General features: G+C 41.0%; 1 long non-coding RNA gene across 1 annotated transcript; it reads right to left on the reverse strand.

Annotated features, from left to right (window-relative positions):
- Window positions 1–5,395: 5,395 nt before the first annotated feature.
- Window positions 5,396–10,288, reverse strand: LOC140741395 (uncharacterized). The gene is made up of 4 exons (XR_012102058.1): window positions 10,095–10,288; window positions 9,743–9,791; window positions 6,526–6,593; window positions 5,396–5,799 (listed from the first exon to the last, which is right to left on the reverse strand). It is a non-coding gene; the product is annotated as an uncharacterized lncRNA (long non-coding RNA).
- Window positions 10,289–10,741: the final 453 nt, after the last annotated feature.

Consider the following 10,741-nt stretch of genomic DNA (forward strand, 5'->3'; position numbering starts at 1 on the left):
TGAAAAGACAGTGGGGAGGCAGTGAGCAAGGGCTCCTGTGTGTGTGTGTGCAAATGGATGAATGGGAGTATGCCTAGTAGCACCAACATGAGTAACCAACAATAATCCATGCCACAGGGTTTTGTCTCCCAGGTCTTGTAAAGCCAGTGTGCTACAGTTAACTGATTTTAAATCACCCATGAATAACTCAACTCCATAAGATGCAGTTCAGGGTGTGGAATGTCAGGGCTCTCATGAACAGTCCCAATGGTGACATGCCTGACCCCTGCTCGTAGCTCACTTTGACAGTGACATTGTTGCACTGATTAAGACACAACAGATAGGAGATGGCCAGTTTACAGAACAAAGCACTTTACGTCAGGGCAAATCGGAAGAGGAATGCTTTCACAGGGTGAGCTTCACCATCCAGAATGAGGTAGCCCAGCATCTCGAGAACTCCCTTCTCAGAAGTATAACGCATCAGTTCACTCGAACACAAAAATAACACACGATGGTAATAAGTGCATAAGCCCCAAAGTTTGAAGCTTCAGAGGAGATTAAGGAAAACTTCTGTTCCTGTGATAAAAGAACCTCAGTCTATGTGCAAAAAGGGAACAGACCAATTCTTTTGGCCAACTTCAGTGCTAGGGATGGAAGGAATGAGGAAAGCTAACTTGAGTACGCTCCTTCACTTGAGAAAAGGCCTTGGAGCATGACCTTGCCATTGTTAGGGAGTAGTGAGTCACAGAGAGTACCATAAGATGACCATTGATTCAAGCAAAACCTTTACTATTTTGACTTTGAAGACCCAATCAATTTTGGAATTACAAGGTTGGCTGTTTGAACAAACACTGATGACTGGGATGGAGCCAGTGGCTTGCAATAATAGACCACACAAGAGCCATGTTAACTGTGACTCTAACTCCAGAATGAAATCAACGAAGGTTCAAACAGGCTATTTTGCTACTTAACACATCAACTGTTGTGATCATCTTTGTTCTGCCAATCAATACTTGGTGTTTGCACCTCCAAAGAGCCACCCTTCATCATATGTTGCTTAAAAAACGCTGTTTTTGGATGTTTGGGTTTTATCTTCAAAAGCTTATAACTCTTGAAATTATATTTGTTTGTTATCATTGTACCTCAAAGGTTAAAAATTGAGTGTTTTTTTATTTGAGAATGTTCCATCAAGTCTTCCTAGTAAGTTTACTTGTGCTGAATAAAGATGCTACTCTAGCCTCCAAGTCCCTCTTAAACCCACAACAGTCATAATGAATTGTGGAGAGTTGGAGACAGTTCCTTGTGGACTATACGTGCCTATTTTTTAAAGTGAGCTGTTGGGACTTGTCTTCGGAGTGGGAGATTGCTTGGGCTAACAGTAACTAGGGTTAATTAAAAAGGGCAATAAAAAGAAGTGGGGTTTGAGCAGAATGGCCACTGTGTGAGAAGAAGAGTGTTAAGAGTGATCAGGCTTCAACAGGCTTGGGCGAGAACAGTGTGTAGTGAGACTGAAGATGGACTGACAAATGATAGGGCAAAATTACAGTCAGTGAGATGAGGTGAAGTGTAACATGGGGGCAAAATTGAAAAAGGTGATGAATACAGGACTGAAGGTGGTATATTTGAATGCAGTATATGGAATAAAGTAGATGACATTTTAGCGCAGTTAGAGTTTGGCAGGTGTAATGTGGGCATCACTGAGACACGAAAGAAGATCATACAGTAGTTGAGAGCTTTACATCAAAAGGTACCCGTATCAAAAGGACAGGCAGGCAGGCAGAGGGGGTGGGGTGACTCTGTTGGTAAAAATTGAAATCAAATCCTTAGAAAGAGGTGACATAGGATTGAAAGATGTTGAATCCTTGTGGGTAGAGTTAAGAAACTGTAAGGGTAAGAAGACCCTGATGGTAGTTATTTACAGGCCTCTGAAAAGTAGCCAGGATGTGATCTACCATGTGAGAGAGAACAAGCATGTCAAAAAGGCAATGGTATGTTCATCATGGGGATTTCAATATGCAGCTAGATTGGGAAAATCAAGTTGTTCCTGGATCCCAGGAGAGTAAATTGGCTTTTTGGAGCAGCTTGAGGTTGAGTCCACTAGGGGATCAGCAATTCTGGATAGAGTGTTGTGTAATGAGCTGGATAAGATTCGGGAGCATGAGGTAATGGAACACTCCAGTACAGTGACCATAATATGACAGAATTCACCCTGCAGTTTGAGAGGGAGAAGCTAAAGTCAGATGTATCAGTATTACAGTGGAGTAAAGGGAATTACTTAGGCATAAGAGAGGAGCTGGCCAAAGTTGATTGGAAGAGGACACTAGCAGGGATGATGGCAGAACAGCAATGGCTGGAATTTCTTTGAGCAATTTGGAAGGGCACAGGATAGATACATTCAGGAAGAGGAAGCATTCTAAAGGCAGGATGATGCAACTGTGGCTGACATCTGACAAGATGTTGAATCCTTGTGGGTAGAGTTAAGAAACTGCAAGGGTAAAAAGACCCTGATGGGAGTTATGTACAGGCCCCCAAACAGTAACCAGGATGTGGGATATAAATTTTAAAGGGCAATAGAAAAGTCGTTTAATAAGGGCAGTGTTAGAATAGTCATGGAGATTTCAATATGCAAGTTGTTTGGGAAAATCAGGTTGGTGCTGGATTCCAAGAGAGGGAATTTGAACCAGATTTGATTAGGGAGCTTAAAGTAAAGGAACCTTTGGGAGACAGTGATCATAATGTGATTGAATTCACCCTGCAGTTTGAGAGGGAGAAAATGAAGTCAGATGTATCAGTATTACAGTGGAGTAAAGGAAATTACATGAGAGAGAGAGAGAGAGAGAGAGAGAGAGAGAGAGAGAGAGGAGCTGGCCAAAGTTGATTGGAAGGGGACACTAGTAGGGATGACAGTAGGACAGCAATGGCTGAAGTTTTTAGGAGTGATTCAGAAGGCACAAGATAGATACATCCTAAAGATCACAAGGAAAGTCAAAGACAGCAGAAAACCAAAAGAGAGTGCATATAATATAGCAACAATTAGTGGGAAGTTAGAGGATTGGGAAGCTATTAAAAACAAATGAAAGGCAACTAAAAAAAAGAGAGAAAAGATGAAATATGAAGGTAAGCTGGCCAAAAATATCATAGAGAATAACAAAAGCTTTTCTCAGATATATGAAGTGTAAAAGAGAGGCAAGAGCGGATATTGAATCACTAGAAAATGACACTGGAGAGGTAGTAATAAGGAAAGGTACATACTGAATAAGTATTTTTGCATCAGTCTTCCCTGTGGAACATAATAGCAAAATGCCAGAAATTTGGGCGTGAAAGGGCGCATAAGTGAGTGTAGTTGCTATTACTAAGGAGAATGTGCTTGGGAAGATGAAAAGCCTGAAGGTAGACAAATTATCTGGACCAGATGGACTACACCCCAGGTTTCTGAAAGAGGTAGCTGAAGGGATTGTGGAGGCATTCGTAATGATCTTTCAAGAATCACTAGATTTTGGAATGGTTCCAGGTGACTGGAAAATTGAAAATGTTGCACCACCTTTTAAGAAGGGAGGGAGGCAGAAGAAAGTAAATTATAGGTCACCTGGCCTGACTTCAGTGGTTGGGAAGATGTTGGAGTCCATTATTAAGGATGATGTTTTGAGGTACTTGGAGGTGCATGATAGAGTAGACCAAAGCTGTCTTAGTTTCCTTAAGGAGAAAATCTGCCTGGCAAATGTGTTGGAATTCTTTGAGGACAATATTGAGACCAGTTCTTTTCATGTTATATGTCAATTATTTGATTGACTGAATTGATGACTTTATGGCCAAGTTTACAGATGATACAAAGGTAGGTGGAGGGGCAGGTAGTGTTGAGGAAGCAGGGAATCTGCAGAAGGACTTGAACAGGTTGGGAGAATGGGCAAAGAAGTGGCAGATGGAATATAGTGTAAGGAAGTGTATGGCCATGCACTTTGGTAGAAGGAAAAAAGGTGTAGACTATTTACTAAACGGCAAAAATTCAAAATTCAGAGGTGCAAGGGGAGTCTCTGTGCAGGATTCCCTAAAGGTTAACTTGCAGGAAGGCAAATGCAATGTTAGCATTCATTTCGAGAGGACTCGAATATAAAAGCAAGGATGTGATGCTCAGGCTTTATAAGGCATTGGTCAGACCACATTTGGAATATTATAAGTAGTTTTGGCCTCCTTATCTAAGAAAAGGTGTGCTGGCATTGAAGAGGATTCAGAAGAAGTTCATGGGAATGAAAGGATTAATGTACAAAGAGTGTTTGATGACTCTGGGCCTGTAATCACTGGAGTTTAGAAGAATGAGGAGGGATCTCATTGAAATCTATCGAATATTGAAAGGCCTAGATTGAGTGGATGTGGAGGATGTTTCCTATAGTGGGTGAGCCTTGGACTAGAGGGCACAGCTTCAGAATAGAGATACATCCATTTAGAACAGAGACAAGGAGGAATTTCTTCTGCCAGTGGGTGGTGAATCTGTGAAATTCATTGCCACAAGCAGCTGTGGAGGTCAAGTCATGAGTACATTTAAAGCAGAAGTTGAAAGGTTCGTGGTTAATCTGGGTGTCAAAGTTTAAGGGGAGAAGGTAGAAGAATGGGGCTGAGAGGGATAATAAATCAACCATGGTGGAATGGTGGAGCAGACTCGATGGTCCAAGTGGCCTAATTCTGCTCCGATGTCTTTTGAATGCCCTGTTTCAACCAACAGAACCGTTAAGTATGTAAGTGGAACTGGGATATGGGCAGTGAGCGTTGTGGTTAGTCGTGTGGTCAAGGATGTGGAGCGGATGTGATGTGGTTGTGTGTGGAGCCAGTGATCAGGAAGCAGTTTAGTCAGAGTTTCATCACAGGATGGAATGGTATTTCATCAGAGAGATAAACATGTGGCATTGACACCCTGGTCCAAGCACTGGCACCTGTTATATAATTGTCTGAGGGAAAGGCTGTAAAGATATTTACACCACCTGTGCCATGTTAGACACCAATGACTAGTGGAGTGACTACTGCCTTTGCTCTAATATATCTTCCAACTTGGTCCCAAAATATCAACATGTTGAAATAGGTCTAGGATTCCTCTCAGTGTGAACTTGCAATCCCGACCATTCAAAATCAACCTGATATGGAGCATAAGTCATTATCAGGAGAGGACATGAATAAAAATAGGTGTGTTAATATGTTCCTTTCTAATGTTAGTAGAAATTCATCTTTTCCAACAATATCACAGCAATGTCGTTTACAACACTCCAAATGGTTGGTTTGTGAATGTTTGTGGCCAATCCTAGGAAGATGAATGTTGCAAAGGGACTGTTCAAGAAGAAAGGAAGCATGCTACATGGTGTTGCTATAAGCTATTTAAATTTGTTATCAAGGATTTATACCTTTAAAGATCTCAGACCGAAAACATTAATTTTGCTCTTTCCATAGGTGCTGCCTGACCCGAGTACTGTCAGAATTTTCTGTTTTTATTTTATACCTCTTGTGTACAGTCAATATAGTATGCACACAGCTCTGGCATTAAGTTCAAAATAATTTAAATAGCTCCTTAAAAGGAGAAGTGACACAGCATTGTTTTAGAGGTTAGCAAATAACAAACATAGTTGGAAAGATTATTTTAAAACTTGTGCTTCACAGAATGACATTTTGTTTAAAATGCCAAAATCTAACAATATATACTATTTCACTTCATTGTACTATGCACAGAAATATATTGATAATGACAGTACATTTCTCAGCTGGAGGAAAGGTTCTTTTATATCTTGAGATTATGTTGCCTAATCCATTCTTTCACCATTGTTGATTGTAGTCGGTGGACTGAAGACCATGAAGAAACAGGAAAGGAAAACAAAAAGAGTATATTAAGCCTGGTGAATTTCACACTTGACATTTTTAATGAGAATTCTTTATTTTATGGATATTCTTTTAAGTTTCCCTTTGCCCTTTCGGCACGGGTTCATGTTGATAAGGAAATTTTACAACTGGCCTTTTGAAATAAATATGTAGTGACGGGGACAGACTCAAGAGTTTAAAAATGATCCATGGTTGCACATTTAATATAATTGGGGGTAAATCAATTATAATTTCCGGAGAGGACTAGGCACCTCACATGTCTCTGGTGAACAATCTAATATCAGATTCAGCATTGTTGATCTGTTGAATGTTTTCCAATCAGTATAAGGGAGAACGAAAGTTTCAGTTCATTGAATATGGTTCTGTTTGAGAAACTGTTTTTGTTGTTCTTAAATTAATCAAATACCAGTATCACAATGTTCCCATGTGGACTTAAGGTCTATTTACAAATGATTCATTTATCTTTTCACCATGGGGTGATCACAAGCTTTGAGACAAGCTACATTATTACTCAAGAACTAATTCTTCAGACAGAGTGGCAGAGAGTGATATGACAAAAACATTAAAATCTGGTTCACTGTAACATTCCTAGTTTGATATTTTAAACTTTGTTTTGACATTGGGTTTCAAATGCATTTTTTTTAAAAATGAGCCAATGTCATGTTTCAATGAAATTATGAGGTAACTTACAGTATATCTTCTAATAGGTTTAAAACCAGGGTTCTCAGTACTGGGTGACATTTCAGGCTGTGGAACCTCTGGGAGAAGAGAAAATAATGTTAAATACGAAAGATGATATGGCGCATTCCTGGCATATACAAAGAATAAACTCTTCTCAGGCTTCCAGCCATGTACAGGTATCTACTTTTACCGGCGTTTCAATGTCAAACTCTGCAATCTTCATCAGGGATGATGCCTGCACATGTCTAGTCTGGTGGTATTTATACCGCCATTGTCCATCCCCCCCACTCCCAACTGGTTAGTCGTTATCCAGTCAGGTTTCTGTTGTCCCACCTTTTTTACAATCAAATTCCAGTTCTTACTTGGAGTGACACCTTCACCTTTGTTAAAATTCTTTTCATCCAGTTTTATTTCAATGGCTTCCTTCACCAGGTGGTCCCAAAATACCATCCACAAACTCGTAAGGAAGCTCAAATCACAGCTTACGTGGGTCAAAGGTGACCTGGGACTCAGGACGGCTGGCGATTACAGGATTCCCTGAGAAAACAGAGCAGTGTATATTAGCCAGACGGGACGCAGAGTAGAAACCTGTATCAAGGAGCATAGGAGATGTATCTGGTTGGGTTATGTGGATACATTGGCGGTAGCAGACCATTGCATTCACAATGGCACAAATCTGTGCCATGCCAATGGCTTTTCGGACCACCTGGTGAAGGAAACCATTGAAATAAAACTAGAGTAAAAGAATTTTAACAAAGATGATGGTCTCACTCTAAGTAAGAACTGAAATTCAACTGTAAACAAGGTGGGACAGTGGAAACCTGATTGAATGAGGACTAACCAATCAGGAAGGACTGATGACCGGGGGTATAAATATCATCAGAGTAGACATGCCCAGGTATCATCCCTGATGAAGGTGGCAGAGTCTGTCATCGAGACATTGGTTAAATCGATATCTGTACCTAAGCCCAAGAGAAGCTTAATGTTAAATATAATTTTACTTTTCCTTGCTATAAAAATGACCTATTGACAGTTTACCACTGCATTGGAAAATACTTATTTTTAAACAGCAGATACTAGCAATCTAATATAGAAAAAATACTTAGGCAATGAACCATTATCATTAACAACACAGTACACACAGGAAGTAGCTAAACCTGATTTAAGCACCACATTAGGCTATGCTGTCTCAACCTCTCAGAGAAATTCCCTTTATTACATCAAATTCCCTCCCTACCTTCTCTGCTACCCAAAACAAATTGTTTTCTCTTGCAATGTTAGCATTCATTTTGAGTATAAAAACAAGGATGTAATGCTAAGGTTTATACAGAATTGGTTAGACCATACTTGAGGATGTTCATGAGAATGATTCTGGAAATGAAAGGGTTATTGTATGAGGAGTATTTGTTGGCTCTGGGCTTGTATTCAGATCTTGATGGAAAGGTGGAGCAGACTTGCTGGGCCAAATGGCCCAATTCTGCTCCTAGGTCTTATGGTCTTACGGACCTGGAATGTTAACTGCTTCCACAGATTCTGCCTGACCTGCTGGGAGTTTCCAATATTTTCTGTTCTTTCTTACCATCTCACCCATGTCCTTCTTTCTTGAGATAACTACCTTGTGCTTCATTATGAACACAGTGTAAGGTATTGAAATCTGCCTTCATACTATTTTTAGAGTCATAAAGCTACACAAATCAGAACTAGGCCTCTGGCTCAACTCATCTGTGCTAATCAAGTTGTTGACCTGAGTTAGTCCCAGTGAGCTCATTTCCATCTCAGTCTGAAACATCAACTCTTTCATTTCTCCCCATAGATGCTGCCTGACCTGTTGGGTTCCTCCAGCATTTTGTGTGTGTTACTCTGGATTTCCAGCATCTGCTGAATCACTTGTGTTCAAACCTTTCCTATCTATGTACTTGTCCAAATCTCTTTTAAATGTTGTAATTGTACCCACATCCATATCTCCCTCTGGCAGCTCCTGAAAAAGAGTGCCCTCACCTAAAAGCTAATTTTGGATTCCCCTGTCCTGGGAAAAAGACAGTGATCATTCACCTTATCCATGCCCCAGCAGGATTTTATAAACATCTCTATGATCACCGCTCACCTTCTGACGACCGGGGGATACAAGGCCCGCCCTATCTATCCAGTTTCTCCTTATAATGAAAACTCTCCAGTCCTGGTAACATCCTGGTGAACCTTTTCCAGCTTTGTTTATTTGAACATCACTGCTTGTTGTGATCTCACATGATATGTATATTTACATATCAGGATTCAGGGTACTATTTGCAGGAATTGTTAAGATTCCACCTGTTATCTATAGTTCATTTCAACCTCGTTATTAGATTGTTTGCTATTCTCAAAGTCTTCTCAAACCCAAGTCGGCTTCACGCGGTGGTCCACGTATCCGCTAAATTACTGGTAAGATCATACTCAAATTTTAAGTCAATCAGACATCAATTGAATGTTTCATAGAGGTTATTCTGTTTGTACCTTACTTAATGTACAAAATAATGGCAGGTTGAAAATATGGTCTAAATTAGCCCTCCATTTTGTATCGTACGTTGAATGCCTGAACTGACTCCGTCCCCATCTTGGTCGGGCACCAGGAGCAGTTTAGAGATAAACGGGGAAACGTTCGAGGGGACTCCGATCCCAAGCAGTGTCTGGCACTCCCGCAAACATAAACAGTGAGAAATACACTCATGGACCAGGGGTGGCAGACGGCATCAAAATAGCACACATTAACAAGTAAGGGGTGTTTATTTCCAAGAAAAAGTAGGATTATGAAATTAGACAAAAGACAAGTCAGCTTTGAATACGTGACCTCCTGTTAGAGTTTTAAATGGAGTATCTCAGATTACATAGATAAGATTTTTACATAGGAGGGGAATTAAGGGTTATGGGGAAAAGGCAGGTAGATGGAGCTGAGTTTATGGACAGATCAGCCATGATCTTATTGAATGGCGGGGCAGGCTCGATGGGCCGGATGGCCTACTCCTGCTCCTATTTCTTATGTTCTTATCACCTGGGTAAAGGAAAAACAGATATTTAAGGGATTTTGAAGAAACGTCGATGTAGGAATCCTTTCGGCTGACGATGAACGCAAGGTGCTGTGTAGGAACCTGCGGGTAACGCAACCGGATAACTAAGTAAGCTTTACCACAGAAGACCTCAACACAAAACTTAAAAGTAAGCAGAATTCCATGAAATTACACACTACATGTACCTTTGTAAGTCTTCGGTTGATTAGATTGATTCCTTTTTATAAGTTCATCCTGAAATAGCAAACAACCTAGTTAAACGTTGTGGCACTGAACCATGAGAAGGCAAACGGTCAGACGAATTGCCATATTTTTATCAGCTTTAATTAGTATAAGTCGCAATTGGAATGATAACAAAAGCCGGCTCAAGAGAATATAAGGTTTGCTTTGATAGGGACTAGAGGCATAGTGAGTGTTATTGGCAGCTCTGGACTTGGTCTAACGGTTAAGTTTCCTTATAAACATTAGTTATTGGGGAGAAGACAAAGGTCTTGTAGGACGAGCTTCCTGGCGGTTTCTCCCGCTAAATATCCATACCTGCTGCGTATGAATTTTCTTGTCGATAATCCATTGCCGGCGGCGCCCTTCCCAGTGGTATGCAGAAGACATTTCAGTGTAAGAAGTTACAAAGTGTCTTAGCTTAGTACTTGCAGTAACGTGAAGTGTATACAGTACTTGAAGGGTGAACCGTGCACAGAATAAGCAGGACAGAGGTCGTAGCTCCCGGCGCAGAGCAGTCTTGGTTGATTGACAGCTCCCCAGGGACCGTCTGGAGTTGCCTGAAAATTACACCCGTTGCTTAGCAACAGGACGCCAAAAGCTGTTACCAGCCGCGGGTTCAGTCTGGTTTCCCGCAGCTGAGGCAGCTGCTTTCGATGCAGAAGTTTTATTTTCAGCTGCTGCTACCCCATTCACAAGTTAAGTTGACGCCTCAATATTCACAGTGAACTCATTTAAACTTCATTTCGTCCCTGGCACACGTTTAATATTTGGGTGCAACTGCAGCAGGACGCATTACTGGACGTGGCGGCATTCATTACACCGGCGTAGAAATTCACTCACACTGTCTCCGTTTTGCCACGTACACACCGTGGGGAAAACAGTGGAAAAGAGAACTTGGGGGAACGCCTGGAGGAGACTGAAGCACGCGCGTGTGTGTGGAGGAAATGGGGAAGGAGGAGAGC

The sequence above is a fragment of the Hemitrygon akajei genome, chromosome 18 (assembly GCF_048418815.1).
Source record: "Hemitrygon akajei chromosome 18, sHemAka1.3, whole genome shotgun sequence".
In the NCBI taxonomy this organism is placed as follows: domain Eukaryota; kingdom Metazoa; phylum Chordata; class Chondrichthyes; order Myliobatiformes; family Dasyatidae; genus Hemitrygon; species Hemitrygon akajei.